Raw genomic sequence first — 22135 nt, 5'->3', positions numbered from 1 at the left:
CGGTTTGACTATAATGTTTTTGTTCTTTTCTAGTCTTTTGATAGCTTCATATTGTTTTTTATCGATATTTGAACGTGTCTTATTTAGTTTATTTTCATCTAAACCTTTAATATCGTCTAAGACCATTTTTTCAAAAGTTTCTATTGCTCCCCCTTTGATATGTTTTGGGTAAAAAGTGGATTTTTGTTTTAGGTTAGTGTGTACAAAACTATCTTTTTCCACATCTTGATTCGAAATTGTTTCTCTCTCCAAAGAGGTTTTTAGAAACCATTTTTTGACTGTTATGTTTCTTATGTATTTGTGTACATCAATATACGTGTTAAATTTATTTAACCTTTGTGTGGGGGCGAAGGACAATCCTTTGTTCAAAATTTTTATCTCATTTTCATCTAATGGGTTTTCGCTGAGGTTGTATATTCCTTTACTCTCTATCTTTGTCTTATGTTTTTTATTTGTCTGTTTTCCTCTCCCTCTCTTTCCTCGTTTTCTGATGCTCTTCTTTTCCTTTGTGCTCTTGCTGATTGAGGTATGTTTGCTTGTGTCGGTGTTTGTGGATCTTTTAGTTGACTTGTGTGACCTTTGTCTAAAAAAGGCACTTTGTTTGATCCTATATTTGAAGAATTTGATGTATCTAATACTTCTGTGGATTTGTTTTTGTTTTGCTGGGATTCATTTCTGTCTGTATCTAAAATAGAATATCTGTTTGATGTGGGGATAACAGGTTCTTCATTAGTGCTTAGTAGCCTATTGGAATAGTTGGGTTTGTGATGATAATCTGTCCTATTGTGGTTATCTCTCCTAAAATGTGGTGTATAGTGATTCTGATAGGTGGTATTATTCTCATATTCGAAATGTCTCTCGTGTTGGTATTGATTTCTCTCGTGCTGGTATTGATTTCTATGCTGAAATTGATCATTTTGCTGAAATTGATCTCTATGCTGAAATTGATTTCTGTGTTGGAATTGATCTTCGTGCTGAAATCGGTGCATTGCTCTGTTGTATTGTGGTCTGTGTGAATTGGTATGGTATTGAGGGTATCTATTCTGGTGGTGATAGTAATTATGGTTTGGTTTATAGGGAGGTCTATAGTGGTGGTTTTTTGTATTTCTGGGAGTGGGTTGATTCTCAATACCATACCAATTGCTCTGTTGCTCTGTTGTATTGTGGTCTGTGTGAATTGGTATGGTATTGAGAATCAACCCACTCCCAGAAATACAAAAAACCACCACTATAGACCTCCCTATAAACCAAACCATAATTACTATCACCACCAGAATAGATACCCTCAATACCATACCAATTCACACAGACCACAATACAACAGAGCAATGCACCGATTTCAGCACGAAGATCAATTCCAACACAGAAATCAATTTCAGCATAGAGATCAATTTCAGCAAAATGATCAATTTCAGCATAGAAATCAATACCAGCACGAGAGAAATCAATACCAACACGAGAGACATTTCGAATATGAGAATAATACCACCTATCAGAATCACTATACACCACATTTTAGGAGAGATAACCACAATAGGACAGATTATCATCACAAACCCAACTATTCCAATAGGCTACTAAGCACTAATGAAGAACCTGCTATCCCCACATCAAACAGATATTCTATTTTAGATACAGACAGAAATGAATCCCAGCAAAACAAAAACAAATCCACAGAAGTATTAGATACATCAAATTCTTCAAATATAGGATCAAACAAAGTGCCTTTTTTAGACAAAGGTCACACAAGTCAACTAAAAGATCCACAAACACCGACACAAGCAAACATACCTCAATCAGCAAGAGCACAAAGGAAAAGAAGAGCATTAGAAAACGAGGAAAGAGAGGGAGAGGAAAACAGACAAATAAAAAACATAAGACAAAGATAGAGAGTAAAGGAATATACAACCTTAGCGAAAACCCATTAGATGAAAATGAGATAAAAATTTTGAACAAAGGATTGTCCTTCGCCCCCACACAAAGGTTAAATAAATTTAACACGTATATTGATGTACACAAATACATAAGAAACATAACAGTCAAAAAATGGTTTCTAAAAACCTCTTTGGAGAGAGAAACAATTTCGAATCAAGATGTGGAAAAAGATAGTTTTGTACACACTAACCTAAAACAAAAATCCACTTTTTACCCAAAACATATCAAAGGGGGAGCAATAGAAACTTTTGAAAAAATGGTCTTAGACGATATTAAAGGTTTAGATGAAAATAAACTAAATAAGACACGTTCAAATATCGATAAAAAACAATATGAAGCTATCAAAAGACTAGAAAAGAACAAAAACATTATAGTCAAACCGGCAGACAAAGGAGGGGGCATAGTGATTCTAGATAAAGTGAAATACACAGACATGGCATATACTTTACTGAACGATAATAAGACATATAAAACACTAAACAAAGATCCCACCCCCATCTACAAAAAAGAACTAGATGCATTTCTCTTAAAAGCTAATGAATTAGGCATTTTGAATGATAAAGAATATGCCTTTCTGTCGATAAAGTTTCCAAAAATCCCACTCTTTTATTGTCTACCCAAGATACACAAAAGTCTTATCTCTCCCCCAGGCCACCCTATAATATCAGGGATTGGCTCACTTACGGCAAATTTATCGCAATATGTAGACCAATACCTACAAAAGTATGTAGTAAGTCTCCCCTCATATCTAAAGGACTCTACAGAAGTTTTAAACATATTACAAAATTTAGAATGGGAAAGCGATTATATTTTGGCCACATGCGATGTGTCGGCACTTTATACATGTATTGAACATCTTAAAGGTTTAGAAGCAGTCGAATTCTATCTAAATAAAGATCACTCCCTACCCAAAGAGCAAAAAGAATTCATTATAGAGAGTATTAAGTTTATCCTCAACCACAACTTTTTTGTTTTTGAGGATAAATTTTACGTTCAGCAATGTGGCACAGCAATGGGAACCAGGTTTGCTCCCAGCTATGCCAATTTATTTATGGGTCTCTGGGAACATATTTTTCTGGACTCCATAGATCTGGGAGCAAACCTGGTTCTCTACAAGAGGTATATAGACGATATTCTGATAGTGTGGAAAGGGGAAATAGAAGAACTAGACTGGTTTATATCTCGTATGAATAACAATTTAAACAATCTAAAATTCACCTATACCAGCAGTCACTCAAACATTCAATTTTTAGATTTAGATATCAGAATAGAAGCAAATAAAATCTTTACCAAAACCTATTTTAAACCTGTTGACACAAATAATTATATACATGCGACCAGCTGCCATCTAGAGAGATGGAAGGACAATATTCCGAAAAGTCAATTCACTAGGATACGGAAGAACTGTAATAACGAGGAAGATTATTTACAACAGTCAAATATTTTAATAAATAGATTTACAGAGCGGGGATACAAAAAAGAAGTAATAGAAGCAGAAATGCTTATGTGCAAAGATAAACCAAGGGAAAAACTGCTCAATACACACAAAAAAGATAAGTCAAAAAATGGAGACATTTTTCTTCCATTTATAACACAGTACAATTGTAATAAAGGGATCATAGAAAGAGTAATGAGAAAGCACTGGCCCATTCTGAAAAAAGATACAGTTTTGGGTTCATCTCTACCTGAATATCCAAAAATAATATATAAAAAATCAAAAAATCTAAAGAACATGTTAGTACCTACAGATCTAAAAAAGAAATTAAATATGAAAGACCAAAAAGACCTATGGGGAAGGGACGTGCAAGGATTTTTTCCATGCTGTACTTGCAAGGCCTGCAAATATGCTAAAAAAAGAAAGTCTATTAGATCTACCACAACAGGCAAAGAATTCCACATAAAAGGGACCCATAGATGTACTGACAAACATATTATATATCTACTAGAATGTAGCTGTGGAACCCAGTATGTAGGTGAGTCGGATAGAACAGCTCGGGACCGTATTAGAGAACACATCTCATCTATTGAACACATGAATGATGATAGAAATAAAGAACTCCCAGTACCAAAACATTTCAAAGCATGCAATAATGGCAATTTGAAACATTTCAGCTATACTATTATAGATAAACTGAAGAGAAACTGGAGAGGAGGGAATCCAACTTATGCCCTCCTAAGATTAGAGGCCAAATGGATCTTTGATCTAGATACTCTAACTCCTAAAGGTATGAATTTAGAGTTCAATCTAGGGAGTTTTCTGCATGAATAAAGTGTATATATATTATTTTCTATATAATAAATAAGACATAGTATGAACTTCTAGTCCTCTGATGGACGTCTAGGGATTAAATTTGTTCTACACTAACTGTCATTTGAAGACAATATATAATATGGTTCAATATAATGAAACATATAATACAGGTTAATATAATGAGTTATGTATTTCTCATTATAAAAAATTTTAAGTTATAAACTTTAAATCATAGACTTTTAATATGTAGATGTAGGCTCAATGAACAGATCTTTTAATCAAAAATCAAAATATCAATTCATAATGATCTATTATCAAAATATTAAATTTACACGTACATAAATACCCCCTCTATAAACTATTATATATAACCATCTGTTCTACATATACTAAATAGCAGCATGTAATGTTTTTACCCTTTTTTCCCTATCTATGTTAGTTTTTATAATATCCAAAAATATAATTGGCTTATAAACAATGTCACCCCCACAATCAGCAAAAACCTCGCAGGCAAAAAGTATATTATTTCTCCAACATAGGTGTGTCCGGTCCACGGCGTCATCCTTACTTGTGGGATATTCTCTTCCCCAACAGGAAATGGCAAAGAGCCCAGCAAAGCTGGTCACATGATCCCTCCTAGGCTCCGCCTTCCCCAGTCATTCTCTTTGCCGTTGTACAGGCAACATCTCCACGGAGATGGCTTAGAGTTTTTTGGTGTTTAAATGTAGTTTTTATTCTTCAATCAAGAGTTTGTTATTTTAAAATAGTGCTGGTATGTACTATTTACTCTGAAACAGGAAAGAGATGAAGATTTCTGTTTGTAAGAGGAAAATGATTTTAGCAACCGTTACTAAAATCGATGGCTGTTTCCACACAGGACTGTTGAGAGGAATTAACTTCAGTTGGGGGAAACAGTGAGCAGACTTTTGCTGCTTGAGGTATGACACATTTCTAACAAGACTCTGTAATGCTGGAAGCTGTCATTTTTCCCTATGGGAACCGGTAAGCCATTTTCTTAAGTTTAAGTAAAAGAATAAAGGGCTTCATTAGGGCTTAAAAAACTGGTAGACATTTTTCTGGGCTAAAACGATTACTTTACTAAGTATATTTGGCAGATTATTACTTTTAATAGTTGTTAAATCTTGGGGATTGTTTTAATAAAAACGGCAGGCACTGTATTGGACACCTTTTTTCACTGGGGGCCTTTTCTAGTCATAGACAGAGCCTCATTTTCGCGCCTCTAATGCGCAGTTGTTTTTGGAAAGCATGGCATGCAGATGCATGTGTGAGGAGCTAAGAACCACTGAAAAAGCTTATAGAAGGCATCATTTGGTATCGTATTCCCCTCTGGGCTTGGTTGGGTCTCAGCAAAGCAGATACCTGGGACTGTATAGGGGTTAAATGTAAAAACGGCTCCGGTTCCGTTATTTTAAGGGTTAAAGCTTTCAAATTTGGTGTGCAATACTTTTAAGGCTTTAAGTTACTGTGGTGAAATTTTGGTGAAATTTGAACAATTCCTTCATACTTTTTCACATATTCAGTAATAAAGTGTGTTCAGTTTGAAATTTAAAGGGACAGTAACGGTTTTATTGTAAAACGTTTTTTGTGCTTTGTTGACAAGTTTAAGCCTGTTTAACATGTCTGAACCATCAGATAACGATGTTCTATATGTATGAAAGCCAATGTGTCTCCCCATTTAAATATATGTGATATATTTGTGTCATAATGTCCAAACAAAGTAGGGATAATAATGCCATAGATATGATATTGCCCAAGATGATTCCTCTAATGAGGGGAGTAAGCATGGTACTGCATCATCCCCTTCTGTGTCTACACCAGTTTTGCCCACACAAGAGGCCCCTAGTACATCTAGTGCGCCAATACTTATTACCATACAACAATTAATGGCTGTATTGGATAATTCTATTGCATGCATTTTTTCCAAAATGCCTACTTATCAGAGAAAGCGTGATTGCTCTGTTTTAAACACTGAAGAGCAAGAGGACGCTGATGATATCTGTTCTGACATACCCTCACACTTATCTGAAGGGGCCAGGAGGGAGGTTTTGTCTGAGGGAGAAATTTCAGATTCAGGGAAAATTTCTCAACAAGCAGAACCTGATATTGTAACTTTTAAATTTAAATTTCAACATCTCCACGCACTACTTAAGGAGGTATTATCTACTCTGGATGATTGTGACAATTTGGTCATTCCAGAGAAATTAGGTAAGATGGACAAGTTCCTAGAGGTTCCGGTGCCCCCCGATGTTTTTCCTATACCCAAGCGGGTGGCGGACATAGTAAATAAGGAGTGGGAAAGGCCCGGCATACCTTTTGTCCTCCCCCTATATTTAAGAAATTAGTTCCTATAGTCGACCCCAGAAAGGACTTATAGCATACAGTCCCCAAGGTCGAGGGGGCGGTTTCTACTCTAAACAAACGCACTTCTATTCCTATAGAAGATAGTTGTGCTTTCAAGATCCTATGGATTAAAGGTTAGAGGGTTTGCTTAAAAAGATGTTTGTTCAGCAAGGTTACCTTCTACAACCAATTTCATGCATTGTTCCTGTCACTACAGCTGCGTGTTTCTGGTTCGAAGAACTAGAAAAGTCGCTCAATAAAGAATCTTCGTACGAGGAGGTTTTGGACAGAGTTCAAGCTCTTAAATTGGCTAACTCTTTTTTATTTTAGATGCCGCTTTGCAATTAGCTAGATTAGCGTCGAATAATTCAGGGTTTGCTATCGTGGCGCGCAGAGCGCTTTTGCTTAACATCCCTTTCAAGGGTAAAACACTGTTTGGCCCTGACTTGAAAGAGATTATTTCAGACATCACTGGGGGAAAGGGCCACGCCCTTCCTCTGGATAGGTCTTTTAAGGCTAAAAAGAAGCCAAATTTTCGTCCCTTTTGCAGAAATGGACCAGCCTCAAATTCTACACCCTCTAAGCAAGAGGGTAATACTTCTCAAACCAAGCCAGCCTGGAGGCCGATGCAAGGCTGGAACAAGGGTAAGCAGGCCAAGTCACCTGCCACTGCTACCAAAACAGCATGAAGTGTTGGCCCCCGATCTGGGAAGGATCTGGTGGGGGGCAGACTTTCTCTCTTTGCTCAGGCTGGGGCAAGAGATGTTCAGGATCCTTGGGCGCTAGAAATAGTTTCTCAAGGTTATCTCCTGGAATTCAGGGAACTACCCCCAAGGGGAAGGTTCCACGGGTCTCAATTATCTTCGAACAGACATTCTTACACTGTGTAGAAGACCTGTTAAGCATGGGAGTGATTCATCCTGTTCCATTAGGAGAACAAGGGATGGGTTTTTACTCCAACCTGTTCATAATTCCCAAAAAAGAGGGAACATTCAGACCTATTTTAGATCTCAAGATTCCAAACAAGTTTCTAAGGGTTTCATCATTCAAAATGGAAACCATTCGAACGATCTTTCTTACCATCCAGGAAGGTCAATTCATGACCACTGTGGACTTATAGGATGCGTACCTACGTATTCCTATCCACAAGGAACATTTTCGGTTCCTAAGGTTCGCCTTTCTGGACAAGCATTACCTGTGGCACTTCCATTCGGATTAGCCACTGCTCCAAGGATTTTCACAAGGGTACTAGGGTCCCTTCTAGCGGTGCTAAGACCAAGGGGCATTGCAGTAGTACCTTACTTGGACGACATCCTGATTCAAGTGTCATCTCTGTCAAAAGCAAGGGCTCATACGGACATTGTCCTAGCCTTTCTCAGATCTCACAGGTGGAAAGTAAACATAGAAAAAAGTTCTCTGTCCCCGTCAACAAGAGTTCCCTTCTTGGGAACAATAATAGTTTCCTTAGAAATGAAGGTTTTTCTGACAGAGGCCAGAAAATCAAAACTTCTAAGCTCTTGTCAGGTACTTCATTCTGTTCTTCTTCCTTCCATAGCGCAGTCCATGGAAGTAATAGGTTTGATGGTTGTGGCAATGGACATAGTTCCTTTTGCACGAATTCATCTAAGACCATTGCACCTGTGCATGCTCAGACAGTGGAATGGGGATTATACAGACTTGTCTCCGACGATACAAGTAGATCAAATAACCAGAGATTCACTCCGTTGGTGGCTGACCCTGGACAACCTGTCACAGGGAATGAGCTTCCGCAGACCAGAGTAGGTCATTGTCACGACCGACGCCAGTCTGGTGGGCTGGGGCGCGGTCTGGGAACCCCTGAAAACTCAGGGTCTATGGTTTCGGGAAGACTCTCTTCTCCCGATAAACATAATGGAACTGAGAGCGATATTCAATGCTCTCAAGGCTTGGCCTCGACTAGCAAAGGCCAAATTCATAAGGTTTCAATCAGACATCATGACGACTGTTACATATATCAACCATCAGGGGGTAACAAGGAGTTCCCTGGCGATGGAGGAGCATCCGGGGGAGTGGGAACTCCATCTGGAAATCTTTGCCCAAATAACTCAATTATGGGGCATTCCAGACATGGTTCTGATGGCCTCTCGTCAGAACTTCATGGTCCCTTGTTACGGGTCCAAATCCAGGGATCCCAAGGCGACTCTATTGGATACAATAGTAGCACCTTGGATCTTCAACCTAGCTTATGTATTCCCACCGTTTCCTCTCATTCCCAGGCTGGTAGCCAGGATCAATCTGGAGAGGGCTTCGGTGACCTTGATGTGTGTGGCCACGCAGGACTTGGTATGCAAACCTGGTGAATGTGTCATCGGCTCCACCATGGAAGCTACCTTTGAGACAGGACCTTCTTATTCAGGGTCCATTCGAACATCCGAATCTGGTTTTCCTCCAACTGACTGCTTGGAGTTTGAACGCTTGATTTTATCAAAGCGTGGGTTTTCAGATTCTGTAATAGATACTCTTATTCAGGCTAGAAAGCCTGTAACTAGAAAAATTTACCATAATATATGGAAAAAATATATCTGTTGGTGTGAATCTAAAGGATTCCCATGGAACAAGATAAAAATTCCTAAGATTCTTTCCTTTCTACAAGAAGGTTTGGAGAAAGGATTTTCTGCGAGTTCTCTGAAGGGACAGATCTCTGCTTTATCTGTTTTACTTCACAAAAGGCTGGCAGCTGTGCCAGACGTTTAAGCGTTTGTTCAGGCTCTGGTTAGAATCAAGCCTGTTTACAGACCTTTGACTCTTCCCTGGAGTCTTAAACTAGTTCTTTCAGTTCTTCAAGGGGTTCCGTTTGAACCCTTACATTCCGTAGATATTAAATTATTATCTTGGAAAGTTTTGTTTTAGGTTGCAATTTCTTCCGCTAGAAGAGTTTCTGAGTTATCTGCTCTGCAGTGTTCTCCGCCCTATCTGGTCCATGCAGATAAGGTGGTTTTACGTACTGAGCCTGGTTTTCTTCCGAAGGTTGTTTCCAACAAAAATATTAACCAGGAGATAGTTGTACCTTCTTTGTGTCCGAATCCAGTTTCATAGAAGGAACGTTTGTTACACAATTTGGACGTTGTCCGTGCTCTAAAATTCTATTTAGATGCTACAAAGGATTTCAGACAAACATCTTCCTTGTTTGTTGTTTATTCTGGTAAAAGGAGAGGTCAAAAAGCAACTTCTACCTCTCTATCTTTTTGGCTTAAAAGCATCATCAGATCTTCACTGCACACTTTTACCAACTTTTACAAATTTGATACTTTTGCTTCTTCTGAGGCTATTTTTGGGAGAAAGGTTTTGCAAACCGTGGTGCCTTCCATCTAGGTGACCTGATTTGCTCCCTCCCATCATCCGTGTCCTAAAGCTTTGGTATTGGTTCCCACAAGTAAGGATGACGCCGTGGACCGGACACACCTATGTTGGAGAAAACAGAATTTATGTTTACCTGATAAATTACTTTCTCCAACGGTGTGTCCGGTCCACGGCCCGCCCTGGTTTTTTAATCAGGTCTGATGATTTATTTTCTTTAACTACAGTCACCACGGTATCATATGATTTCTCCTATGCAAATATTCCTCCTTTACGTCGGTCGAATGACTGGGGAAGGCGGAGCCTAGGAGGGATCATGTGACCAGCTTTGCTGGGCTCTTTGCCATTTCCTGTTGGGGAAGAGAATATCCCACAAGTAAGGATGACGCCGTGGACCGGACACACCGTTGGAGAAAGTAATTTATCAGGTAAACATAAATTCTGTTTTTACACTTCTATATATGATACTTTTTTATAAGATATATTTTTATAAGATAATTTTTTATAAGACATACTTCTATAAGATATTTTTTAAAATGACTTTCCCCCACTCGCAATATTGTTTTCTTTTAATTTTTAAGCTGTAATATATTCCTCTAATAAACAGTCTTTGTATCATTAGCCATATATGATTATAACGATAATTGCCCATTTCCTATAGATGTTAGCCTTCTGACAACAAATAAGGAGGTGCTTACATACGTCAAGTTATAAGCTCTGCTATATAAAGACCAAGACGAACACGGAGCAAATCAGAAGTTTGAGAAAGGTCCACGACCGAAACGCGTTACTTCTTTTTGGCCAATTTGAGCCACCGTAGTCTGTGACGTCAGACTACCATCAGCAGGAAAAAGACCGGATGAGAACTACTCTGCTTCCAGACGCGGAAGCACAACATTAACGTCATACCAGCCCTGTATGCGGCTCGAAATTCCTAGCGGTAACCTGGCTTTACCACAAACGACAAGGAAAGAAATAAGGTACTTTATTAACAACCTGACAGATGCTTCCTTGAATAAAAGCAGCTTAAGGTAACCTGGTATTACCTGAACTTCGGATTACTTCATTTGATTTTACCATAGGATTGAATCACAAAAAAGACTGTGAGTCTGATCTTACAAGGTACTTTTAACATAAAAAGGAGACGGCACTGAAAATTTCACTTGCCCAACATTTTGCATATGCCAACACTCTTTATCTGTGCACAGAAAAGAACTTTCATTTTACAGTTCTATCACAATTGTGTTTGAAATGGCAATTTTTAATACCAATTTTAGTTACGCTGTTATAGTTGTACTAATTTTGCCTTATTAACCTAGCTCTAATTAACTGTAATATTTAACTTTATTTTTTAGCTAAGTTTCATTAACATTGCTTTTTTGCACAACTGTCCACTTTATGTATTTAGGTATATTTATTTTATAGCTGTTTAGTCAAAATAATTTCAGTTTATAATACATTTATAGCACACACCATTTGAGCTTATACACCTTTAGCTGACCAATTTTAGTTTACACTTTAACCCCAATCAAATCCACTGCACTCATTACACTTGCTGTATATTAACCGCATCTGTTGTTTGAATAACCTCACTAACTATACTAACATACTAACTATATGTGCTGTGTACACTAACTATATCCTCTGCTCAGTACACTCACCTCACCTATTTCTTTTCTTTTCATCTTTTTTGCCTCTGTTATTTTTGCTGAAAAACATTATTATATCAACCTTTTAATACAAATTCAATTAAATTCTATTTTTAACAAATTTTTAAAAAAATAAAAAATTATTTTACTAATAAACTTTCAAAGAAAATATTTTAATCATCTCTTTTATCAATAATAAATATTAGCTTATATCTAACATATTTTATGTCCTGAGTGATCATTTCCATCTATTCAGTGTCACCTCAAATGTTTTAGCTTTAGGTCCACAGAATCTGGCCTTTAGCGCAGGAAGACTATTTACATAGCCTTTCAGTGAGAGCATGGATGAATGTTAGAGTCGGGAGATGCAGGGAGATTCTTTCTGTGAAACCATCCCGACTCATGTTAACAGCTCCTTAGCAATCAGCATTGACGTTTTGCTTGAGTTTTTTTGAGTTTTGCTGCCGGCTTTCTTCTCTAAAGTCCATGTCATAAGCGAGTCTACTATCTGTCACACTGTTCCACGGCGTTGATTCCAGTAAGATCGTTTCATTCTACTTTGATGATGTGAACAAAGTAATGTAAACGAAGAAGTCAGGGTCTCAATGGGACTCCTCTATCTTTATAAGGAATCAAGGGTTAGTCTCCTGAGGGGGGTTATTGAACAGGGGGGACTTTAATCATGTTTGTTATGTTATTCTGTCTGCAAATGTGTAGTGTTACTTGGGCTCGTGGCTAGATCGGAACCTAACGACCTTTTCTTGTCAGGCTGCGCAGCCCTTGGCACGCTTTTCTATGGCCTGCACGGTGCACCTTGTGACGAGGCGTGGGCACGCTTCTGTGCTCCATTTCCGTATTTCTGACCGTGTGGCGACGGAGAGTGTCTGTTTCGCTAGCTTTCTGGGTCTCAGAAGGTAGTGAGTGCCCCAGCCATTGGGAGTGTAAGGTGCCATTTTTTATTTTTTTGTCCATAATTTTTATATACAGGTGGCCCTCGTTTTACAACGGTTCAATTTACACCGTTTCAGAATAACAACCTTTTTTTCCAGTCATGTGACTGCTATTGAAAAGCATTAAGAAGCAGTGCATTTATTAAAATAGCCAGTAGGTGGAGCTGTCCGCTTGTGTTGCAGCAAAGCCAAGCAAGCTGAAATTAATCAGTTTAACCAGACCTGAGCTATCGAGCAGATTTCAAAGGAATAAGATCTTCCTGTCTATAAATCAGTCCAGATTGGAATGCATAGAAAGAACTGTTTGCAGAAAAATGCAAGTGAAGTCTGTGTTGTGTGATTATTTTATTAGGTTTATAACGCTGTTTAGCAAATGTTTTTGTTCATTTAACTTAGTTTAATTATATATTCTGTGTTGTGTGATTATTTTATTAGGTTTATAATGCTGTTTAGCATTTAAAGTCTTCATTTCAAAGCTTTAAAAATAATGTATTAGGTGTTACTTATGACAATTTGGAGAGGGGCCTGGAACCTATCTCCCTCACTTCCCATTGATTTACATTATAAACTGAGTTTCAATTTACAACAGTTTCGATTTACAACCATTCCTTCTGGAACCTAACCCCGGCGTAAACTGAGGGCTACCTGTACCAAGTTATGGAGGATTCTGACTTTTTGGAGACAGATGTCTCTGATTCAGATTCTACTTCTTGTGAAGAGTATGAAATCGCCCGGTTAATCCATGCCCATCAGTTATGTTCCGAATGCCGTTCTAGAGTGATCTCTTCCCCCGATACAGGGAACTTAGAGTCTGCCGAGCCATCCACCCCTGGGGATCCCATATCCCGCGCGGCGTGTCCCCTTGAACCTTCTTTGACTACGCAAGCAGGTGTCCCTAATGCTGTTACCCCTTCTCCGGAAGGTGGCTTGTTTCCTCCAGAGGTTACAGCATGGTTCCTCATGGCCATATATATGGCATTGGTGCATTTACATCTTCCAGAGGAGGTGTTGCTAAGATACTGTCCGTGTTATGCTAACCGGGGCTCGTCAGGCGTGGGATCGCCTGGGTCAGATCAGCCATCTGGGCTAGCGGTTTCCTCTGAAGTTTCAGGGGCCCAACCCTCGGGTCGGGCTAGTCAGTTGTCCTGGCGGAGGTAAGTCTTGCTTTTCGTTATAATATGGCGCACCTTTGTGTCCTGATACGGCATGTTTTGGCGGTGCTGGGAGATCCCAGTACTAATAGGTTAAGGGATCCTCGGTCTTCTGTTCCAGACGGCAAGCTGGGTTAAACGTGTGGGGATGAAGTTAATCTCCTCGTCGTCTTCAATTTTCCTTCCTTTTTGGGGTATCTTATTCCAGTTCTGAGCTTTGGAAGAATGGGGTTTCTGATTGACTTGTCCCGCTGGTGTACCCATTCTTCTTGGGAGTTCACCTGCGGGTGCTGCCCTTCTTTTATTTGATCCGGTTAGAATGTTTTTTATTTAATTTGTTTTAAGAAGCTCATGTCTGTTATGATTTCTCCATTGGGAAATATTCTTCTCTGGAATTTGATACTAGCAATTTTGTGGTTGCTTGGGCACTTCCACGGAAGTCGCATGTTAAGGTGTTAGTACATTGTTATGTCTTTAGATCCTTTTATCGAGTCCACGTGGGGTCTCAAATTTTCTATGGCTATTCTATTTCTATTCTCTGGTTCAGTTTGGAGTGCCCTATGTAGCAGGCTGGTCCTGATGGGGCGCTATTTCTGTTCCTTATGGTCTATATCATCCATGTGATGCCGGTGTAACTGGCTAACCTGGCTGGGTGGTGAGTTTATTACTCTTGGTGTCTCTTCTGATCGAACAATGCCTTGCTTTTGCTTTGCTTGGAGTTGTCGTGAAGTGACCCTCCATGTATCTCCATTATTTTGTTTGAGGCTCTGCTCATGCAGGGCTGAATCAGGGTAGAGGAAGCCTTCATTCCCAAACATCAGGCTGGTGCTCATTATGTGTTTGGGTGGGGCATCAGGGGATTGTACTCAGTTCTCAGTATCCTGTTCCGCGGGGGCGGGGATCCAGAGCGGATCCTACTAGGGATCGACCTGGACGATTTTTCCTCTTCTCCTTTTGGAGGTTCTCCTCTTGGAATCTGTTGTCCTTGATGACGGTATCTCTTCCTTCGGGATGAGGGGCCTTTTGTCCCCTTATTTGGGGTTGGCTTCGGGTCATCTGTTTCTGGAATTTAAAGCCTTTTGGTTATTCTACTTCCGGTATCTAGTCTGCTCCCATATTTCGGGAGCTTTACAGATTAGATTGTCTCCCCTTTTTCCTGTGTCGCCCTGCCTAGGTGTTTCCTGGTATTTTCCCACCAGGGGTTAGGATACATGTTCCTTCTCAATCCTCAAGCTGTAGGGGTGTCAGGGAAGTGGATCCTGTGGATCTTGGAGACTTTTGTTGGCTTCTCTAACCAGTTTCTAAGGGAGAGGTGGAGTAGTGGTTAGCTCCACTGCACCTGAAGCAGGAGGTTGTGGGTTTGAACCCAGATAGAGCTCCTGTTCTCTCATCTGTCTTGTGATTCTGGTGACAGCTAGCATTCCGAAGCAGAGTCTTCTGTTTTCTTGTACGTTCTCAGTCTTTGGACTTAGTGAAGGTTGTCCTTAGAGCCTTCGAGCCTTCCAGAGTGGCTGTGAGGCTCCCCCATTGCCTATCACCCTTATGGTGGGAGTTGTATCCCGCTGTGGGTGTCCTTCACTCTCTGTATATGGGACATTTCGTGAGAGGTCAGTGTCCAAGTTGTCTTGGCTATGACTGTGGTTGCATCGCCTGTGGTGCAAAGTCTATTCCAGATGGGGTAACCTAGTGGTTCCTCAGGGATTACTAAATTTTTCAGCCGGCTCCGAGTTTTTGTGTCCCCGGTTTCGTTTGTCCTGTCTCGGACTGGAATTTTGGAGGGTCTGTATCCATATCTTTTGGGACTGGTTCGGGATGGCCCAGTTTCCCGGTTCCGGGACATCTTCTGTTCCTAAGGGCATACTTTTTCTCTCTTGCAGAGAGATTTAGATGTCTTACTGAGCCGGTCTTAGTGGCTGAATGATTTTTTTCAGTATATTGACCTTTTGAGCTCGTCTACAGCTTGCCCCAGCCCCGCTGTAGTGGCCTGATGATTCGCCTAGCTGTTTAGCGAGCGGAAGATTTGCAGTTTGAAGCCAACTGCAGCTAATTGGACCTTGATTGCATGCTAGCAAGCTGTTAAATTCTAGCTAAGCCTTTCCTCCCTTTGGGGGGAATTTGACATTCCATAGTATCTGCCTGGGTTTTGGAGGTATGTTATATTACTCTGTTTAGTGGGGTTGGTGCCCCTGCCTTGCGTGCGGGATGTCAGTGTGACGGGATGGATCCGTGCCATACCTTTTTGCTGTAGTTCCAGTGAGGGTCTCCTTTTGGGAGTACATTTTGTCTTCAGGAAGGGAGCTGTGTATGGGTTATGGAACCCGAGCTCTTTGTGGGGCTGGTTCCCTCCTTTTTCCTTTCTGCAGGTCCTGCTGATCGTGGTCATTTTATTTCCCTATGTCATACATTATCAGTCACTTTGGTGCTGGGTGAAGCGAGAGCTAGAGATCTGTCTGATCTGTTGACCTTAACCGCAAATCATAGTTATGGTGAGCCTTCCTTAAGTGAGAGGCTTTGTGGGGGATCCCTCCTTGGCAGGTAGTTTTCTCTACCGGTGTCTGGGTTCTGTTCTTCCTTTCCTGACCCTTTTCGGAAATGTGCTGTCCTGCACTTTCGGAGTTCTTCTTCTAAAGAAGGTCCTGTGTGGTAGGTTGGCGACCTGTGGTTGCTAAGTCCTTCCTTGTAGCAAGACACCTATGGCTTGGAGGAGCATTCATTACTTTTGGGAAATAATAACCTGCACACCAGGAGAAGGCAAAGACACCCCAGCCAAAGGCTTAAATTCTCCTCCCACTCCCCTCATTCCCTAGTCATTCTTTGCCTTTCATCCCAGGAGGTTGGCAGAGAAGTGTCAGAATTTTTAATTTTTGTTTTTTGTCTCTTATGGAGGGTAGTACTCTTCGGCATGGGACAGGAGTTTTAAGTAGTCCTGTCAGTCTCTCAGTGAGGGCTTGGATGAAAGTTAGAGTCCGGAGATGCAGGAAGAGTTTTTCTGCCAAACCATCCCAACTCATATTAATAACAGCTCCTCAAGCAATCGACGTTGTCAAACTTCGCTCAGGTGCCTGCTTTCTTTTTTTTTTTATTTTTAATATTTTATTTATTTCCAGCACTGATTACAGCAACACACAATATAAGTGAAAGCAAATTTACAAAGTATAATAACAAACAGTGTCACCACAACAGCACTGGATTTTCATTGTATAATACCTCTTAGACTCCTCTTTCCCTCTCCGTCCGATATTCCCTATAATGATCACCTTAGGTCTAGCTATGACTTCTATTTGAAATAATATGTTAACTTAAACAATAATAATATACTCATTTGCAGATTATTTCACTTCTTGCCTCTCATTTAGGGGAACAGCTCTGTGTCCCTCCTTAAATTTACCGACAGTTATTAACAATTTTGGCAACGAGTCTTTTCCTGTACATGATAAAGGATGACATCCTCATTTTGGATGTGAGTCTCTTGATGTTCAACTATCAACCTATAATAACAATTCTTACTGTAATCCTATCCATCCATACTAACTCTGGGAGTCCACGCTCCCCAGTCTCACCTCAGGCGCCCCCCAGGGTCTTCTCTCCCCCTCCCCTTGAACTCTATCCCAAATTCCAGTGATCTGTATGAGCTTTTAGGGAAAAATATTAAATTTACCATGTAGTTGGGCGTTTAGTACATGTTCAGAGTCTTTGAATGGGTGAATAATCTGCTTCTGGTGTGGTAAGCCTAGGCTACATATAAGGGGTTCCCATTTTGTTAAGAAATGCTTCGTCCTTATTGTTATGTCTCCCTGTGTGTCTATTTGTTAGTAGATCATTTGTTTTTGTAAGGACTCCTTAAGATGTGGTAGACTCGGTGGAACGGGTGCCAGCCAGTGCTTAAAGATAAGTTTCCTGGCTTGTAGTATTACATTGTGAATGAACTTTGTATGTTTCCGTATGTCTAACTGCGTGTGTAAGAATAGGACCATTTCTGTTGTCAACTCAATTCTTTCTCCAATGATGTTTTCCGTCCACTTTCTCGCCATACCACAGAATTTTGTTAGTCTTGGGTGTTATGTATGTGTTATGTACTAGCTTTGTGTGTGACTCGCGTATATCATTTGATAAGGATGCCTGCCTAACTTTTGTGAAGCTTTGTTCAATGCACTGTTCTGTAGGCGACTGTCCAGTCAGTGTGGTCCAAGTTTTCTGGCGGTGTGCTTTGGTATCATTATTCAGTGCAGTCTGAAGGGTGTTATAGGTATGGGAGATGGAAGTCAACCCTCCTTTTGTTAGTGTCAAGAGTCTATAAATGTTACTTTTGATTTCAGGCATGTCTGCAGTCCTCAGCAGTTCCTGTGCATAATGTCTCATCTGGAGAAAAGCAAAATGGTGTTTGTTGGGTATATTGAAGTTTTTTTGGAGGTCTTTGAAGGATTTAACCACTTTCCCACTCTCCGACAACATATGTCATAGAGTCATAACCCCCCACTCCTCCCATTGCTTAAAAGGTTTTGTAGTGAATCCTGCCTGAAAGTCGGGGTTGCCTTGTAGAGGAAGGTATATAGTGTGTCGGTGTGAGATTCCCAGGGCCTTACAGATCTTCCACCATGCCCTTATGGGGTGATGAATAAGAGTCGCCCCCCTCGCTATGGAGCATTTTGAGGGACCATGGTTTGATGATCTCCGTTTCCAGTTTATAATTGGTAAAGTGTTCCCTATCTAGAAACCAGTCAAGCACATACTTAGCCAAAGCTGCCCAGTTATAGTGCTCAATGTTTGGAAGTCCAAAACCTCCCATCGCAGGCGTACACATCATTTTACAGTGGCTAATTCTGTGTTTTTTCCCTTTCCACAAGAAGTGCAATATATCCCTGTTCAAAAGTTTAAGGTCTTGTTTGTGTATAAGCTCTGGGAGCATTTGAATTGGGTACAATAGTTTGGGGAATAGTATCATTTTAACTAAACCCACTCTCCCGACAGAGTCAGTGGCAGAGTGGACCAGTTCAGTAATAGTCTTCGTAAGTCTTTGAATAGTGGTCGGAAGTTGATCTCATACCACTGGGCAGGGTCTTTGGTCAGAGTAATACCTAAATATTTAAATGTGTTAGTCACTATTTTAAAGTTATCGTTAAGGGGTACTGAGGGGTTTCCATCCCGCAACCACAGCAGTTCTGATTTGTCTTTGTTTATGCAGTAGCCTGAGACCGCACTAAATTCATCTATAATCTGCATTATTATGGGGAGGTTTCTTCTGGTGTTTTGCATGTATAAGAGCATGTTGTCTGCAAAGAGAGATATGTGAATAGTCTCCTTGCCTATACTTAAGCCCTCTGTGTCCCTCCTGATTCTTATTGCAAGAGGCTCCAGCGCGAGGTCAAAGAGAAGCGGCGACAGGGGGCACCCCTGTCTCGTGCCTCTCATAAGCGAGAAAGGTTTGGATGGCGTACCATTAACCAGTATCGCTGCCTGGGGCTCGTTATAAATAGCATCTATAGCTCTCATGAAGGCTCCCTGTATACCGAATTTCCCTAGTGTAGTAAACAGATGATCCCATAAAATCTTGTCGAATGCTTTTTCGGCATCTACAAGTATCAGGCAAGCGTCTTCCGCGCAATGGGCTTGGCCAAGGTTCTCCCCTCCCCCGTAGTGTGTAAGAACTAACTGCAGCTTCCTCATGTTTTTAACTGAAGATCTGCCCTTCACAAACCCAGTCTGGTCCTCATGCACCAGTAAGGGAAGTATATCTGCTAGCCTGTTGGCCAATATTTTTGTGAACAGTTTGTAGTCCGAATTGAGTAAGGAAATTGGGCGATAGGACGATGTTAGGAGTGGGTCTCTGCCTGGTTTGGGGATAACTGTTACATTTGCTTCCGTGAACCTATTAGATAGTTTTGCCTTCCCTTCCAGGATTGCATTATAAAATAACGTGAGGGTTTCTGAGGTTTCCCCCTTGACCATTTTATAGAATTCCCCCGGCAGTCCGTCAGGTCCCAGGGTTTTCTCTAGGGGCAGAGCGTTGATTGATCTGGTTACCTCTAGGGGGTGTACTGGGGCATTTAATTTGTTAATTTGCTCTTCATCTAGCTGCAGAAGATTAATATCTTTCCAGAAGTTTGTTTCCTTTCTACATTTATATCTTGGGTGCTATATAAATTGGAGTAATAATCGGTGAACGCTTTATGTATGTCTGATTCTTGTGTAATTATCCCGTCCATCCGTCTAATGTCTGCTATAGAATTAGGTTTTCTGTCCAGTTTAGTAATTTTTGCTAACAATTTCCCTGTATGATTGCCATATCGATAAAATTTAGCCTGCAGTCGGTTCTGAGCAGAAACTGATGTCTGTATAAGATAGGTATCTCTAAGGGTTTTAGTGTCCCTGTATTTGTTTCTATTCTGTTCCGTCGGATTTCGCAGGTACTGGTTTCTGGCGTTTAAAAGCTGGCACAAAAGTAATTCCCCTCTCACTTTACGAGATTTAGTTAGCTTTGCCGCATACGCTGTCACTACCCCTCTCAATACTGCCTTCGCTGACTCCCAAAACAGAGATATGCCATTCAAATGTTGAATGTTTAGCTCTTTGTACACCAACCATTCCCCTATTAAGTGTTTCCGGAGATTTAGGTCATGATATAGATGTGTGGGAAACCCCCATCTACGAGTCTATCTATGAGGCATGTCAGTGTCCAACTCCAATGTGACTGGTGCATGGTCCGAAATGGTTATGGGATCTATTCGTATCTCCTTAACCTTAGGGCAAAGAGGTTTGGAGACCAGGAAGTAATCTATGCGAGAGAGTGTAGACATGTGTAATCTCTTGTTTCTAGATTTATTTCCCTCCAGACATCTGAAAGGGACAGAGTGTTTCTAAAATTTTTCAAAATTAATGGTTCCCTTCTTGATTCTGCCCATGGTTGGGATTGGTGCGTGACATTGTTTGGATTGCGGAATCTATCTGCCGGTGTGTATGGTGCAATGTTGTAGTCGCCTCCTGCTATTATAGGGAGATCTGAGAATTGCATGAGCTGACTTTGGAGGTGATTAAAAAATTCTCTCTTTCTTGTGTGAGGGCCGTAGACTCCACACAGTACAAAGTAGTGTGTGTCTATTTGTATCTTAACAATCAGATACCTTCCCTCCGCATCAGTGACTGTCTGTAGAATTTTGTATTTTAGATCTTTACGAAGTAGCATTGCCACTCCTCTCGCTCTTTTCCCTTCATAAGGAGTGTAAAGTACTTCCCCCACCCACCTCTGCCTAAGTTTTTTGTGTTCTGTTTGTGAAAGGTGTGTCTCTTCCAGTATCGCAATATCAGTTTTCCTAATATTGAGCTGTCTTAGAATGGCTTTTTTTTTTATTACATTCCAGGTGGTTACCCTCATTCTACCACAATGGAGTGAGTACTTCACTTGCCAGGAGCTATATGTCGGTGTAGCAATGTGTAATGTTCTGTGGATGGCTGTTTGAGTTTGTTAGGGTACCTGATGCGATATAACCAGAGTCTCTCCTCTTTTCCCTCTGGGGCAGCGCCTTAAGGTCGTGGACTCAATCTATTCCTAAATAAGACAATTAGTAAACAGTAGTATAAATCAGTAACTTTCCCTTTCCCCCTAACCCTCCCAGCAGTACAACAATAGACAAAGTTCTTCAAAAGAGAAGAGAAGTCCCCCCCCCCCCCACTTGTAAAGGATATATTTCTACATGACTTAGTCTGTAAAATGTTTAATTTCTTTTCTCTGTAGCCTAAGTACCAGTCCTCAGGGTCCTGAAACAGAAGGTGAGCTCTCTTGATCCGATACTGACTGATGATCTTTCTCTCTCTGTAAGTGTAATTTGAGCTTCTTTGGTGACTCGAAGAACAAAGGTCCATTTGTTGTGTGCAGGCGTAATCTCACTGGGTATAGCAGAGCTGCTGTTCTGTCCTACTCCATCAGTTGTTTGCAGTAGGGTGAAAATTCTTTTCTTCTGGCTGCTACTGCCGCAGAGTAATCTTGGAACAGGTATAATTTCTTGCCCTGTACGCTTGCAGGATGGTGATCTTCTGTACGCTTGCAGGATGGTGATCTTTGCCTTGAAATTGAGGTACTTCACCATTACCTGTTGGTTCTTTTCTCCTTGTCTTCTCGGGTCCCCGACTCTGTGGGTCCTTTCTACCGTGCACGGTAAGCATGATCTATGAATGTGTAGTAGATTTGGCAGGGTGTTTTCAGCAAACTCTATCAGCTGTGTCCCCGGAAGAGACTCTGGTATTCCCACTATTCGTATGTTATTTCTTCTCGACCTGTTCTCCAAGTCGTCGATCTTTGCCCACAAACGGTCTGCCTGTTGTTGTAGTGTTTGAATATTAGTTTCAGCCTCTCTATGGCGAGTCTCACCTTCCGCCACCCTTTGCTCCACTTGTGTTAATCTGCCATTGAAAGATTTTACTTCTGTAGTGAGAGAGTCCATTCCAGTTTGAAGCTGATCTATCTTTGGCAAGAATAGTGCTGATATCTGGGAAACAATAGGGTGGGTG

This window comes from Bombina bombina, chromosome 10 (genome assembly GCF_027579735.1).
Source record: "Bombina bombina isolate aBomBom1 chromosome 10, aBomBom1.pri, whole genome shotgun sequence".
Classification (NCBI taxonomy): domain Eukaryota; kingdom Metazoa; phylum Chordata; class Amphibia; order Anura; family Bombinatoridae; genus Bombina; species Bombina bombina.
This window is presented reverse-complemented; position numbering follows the sequence as displayed.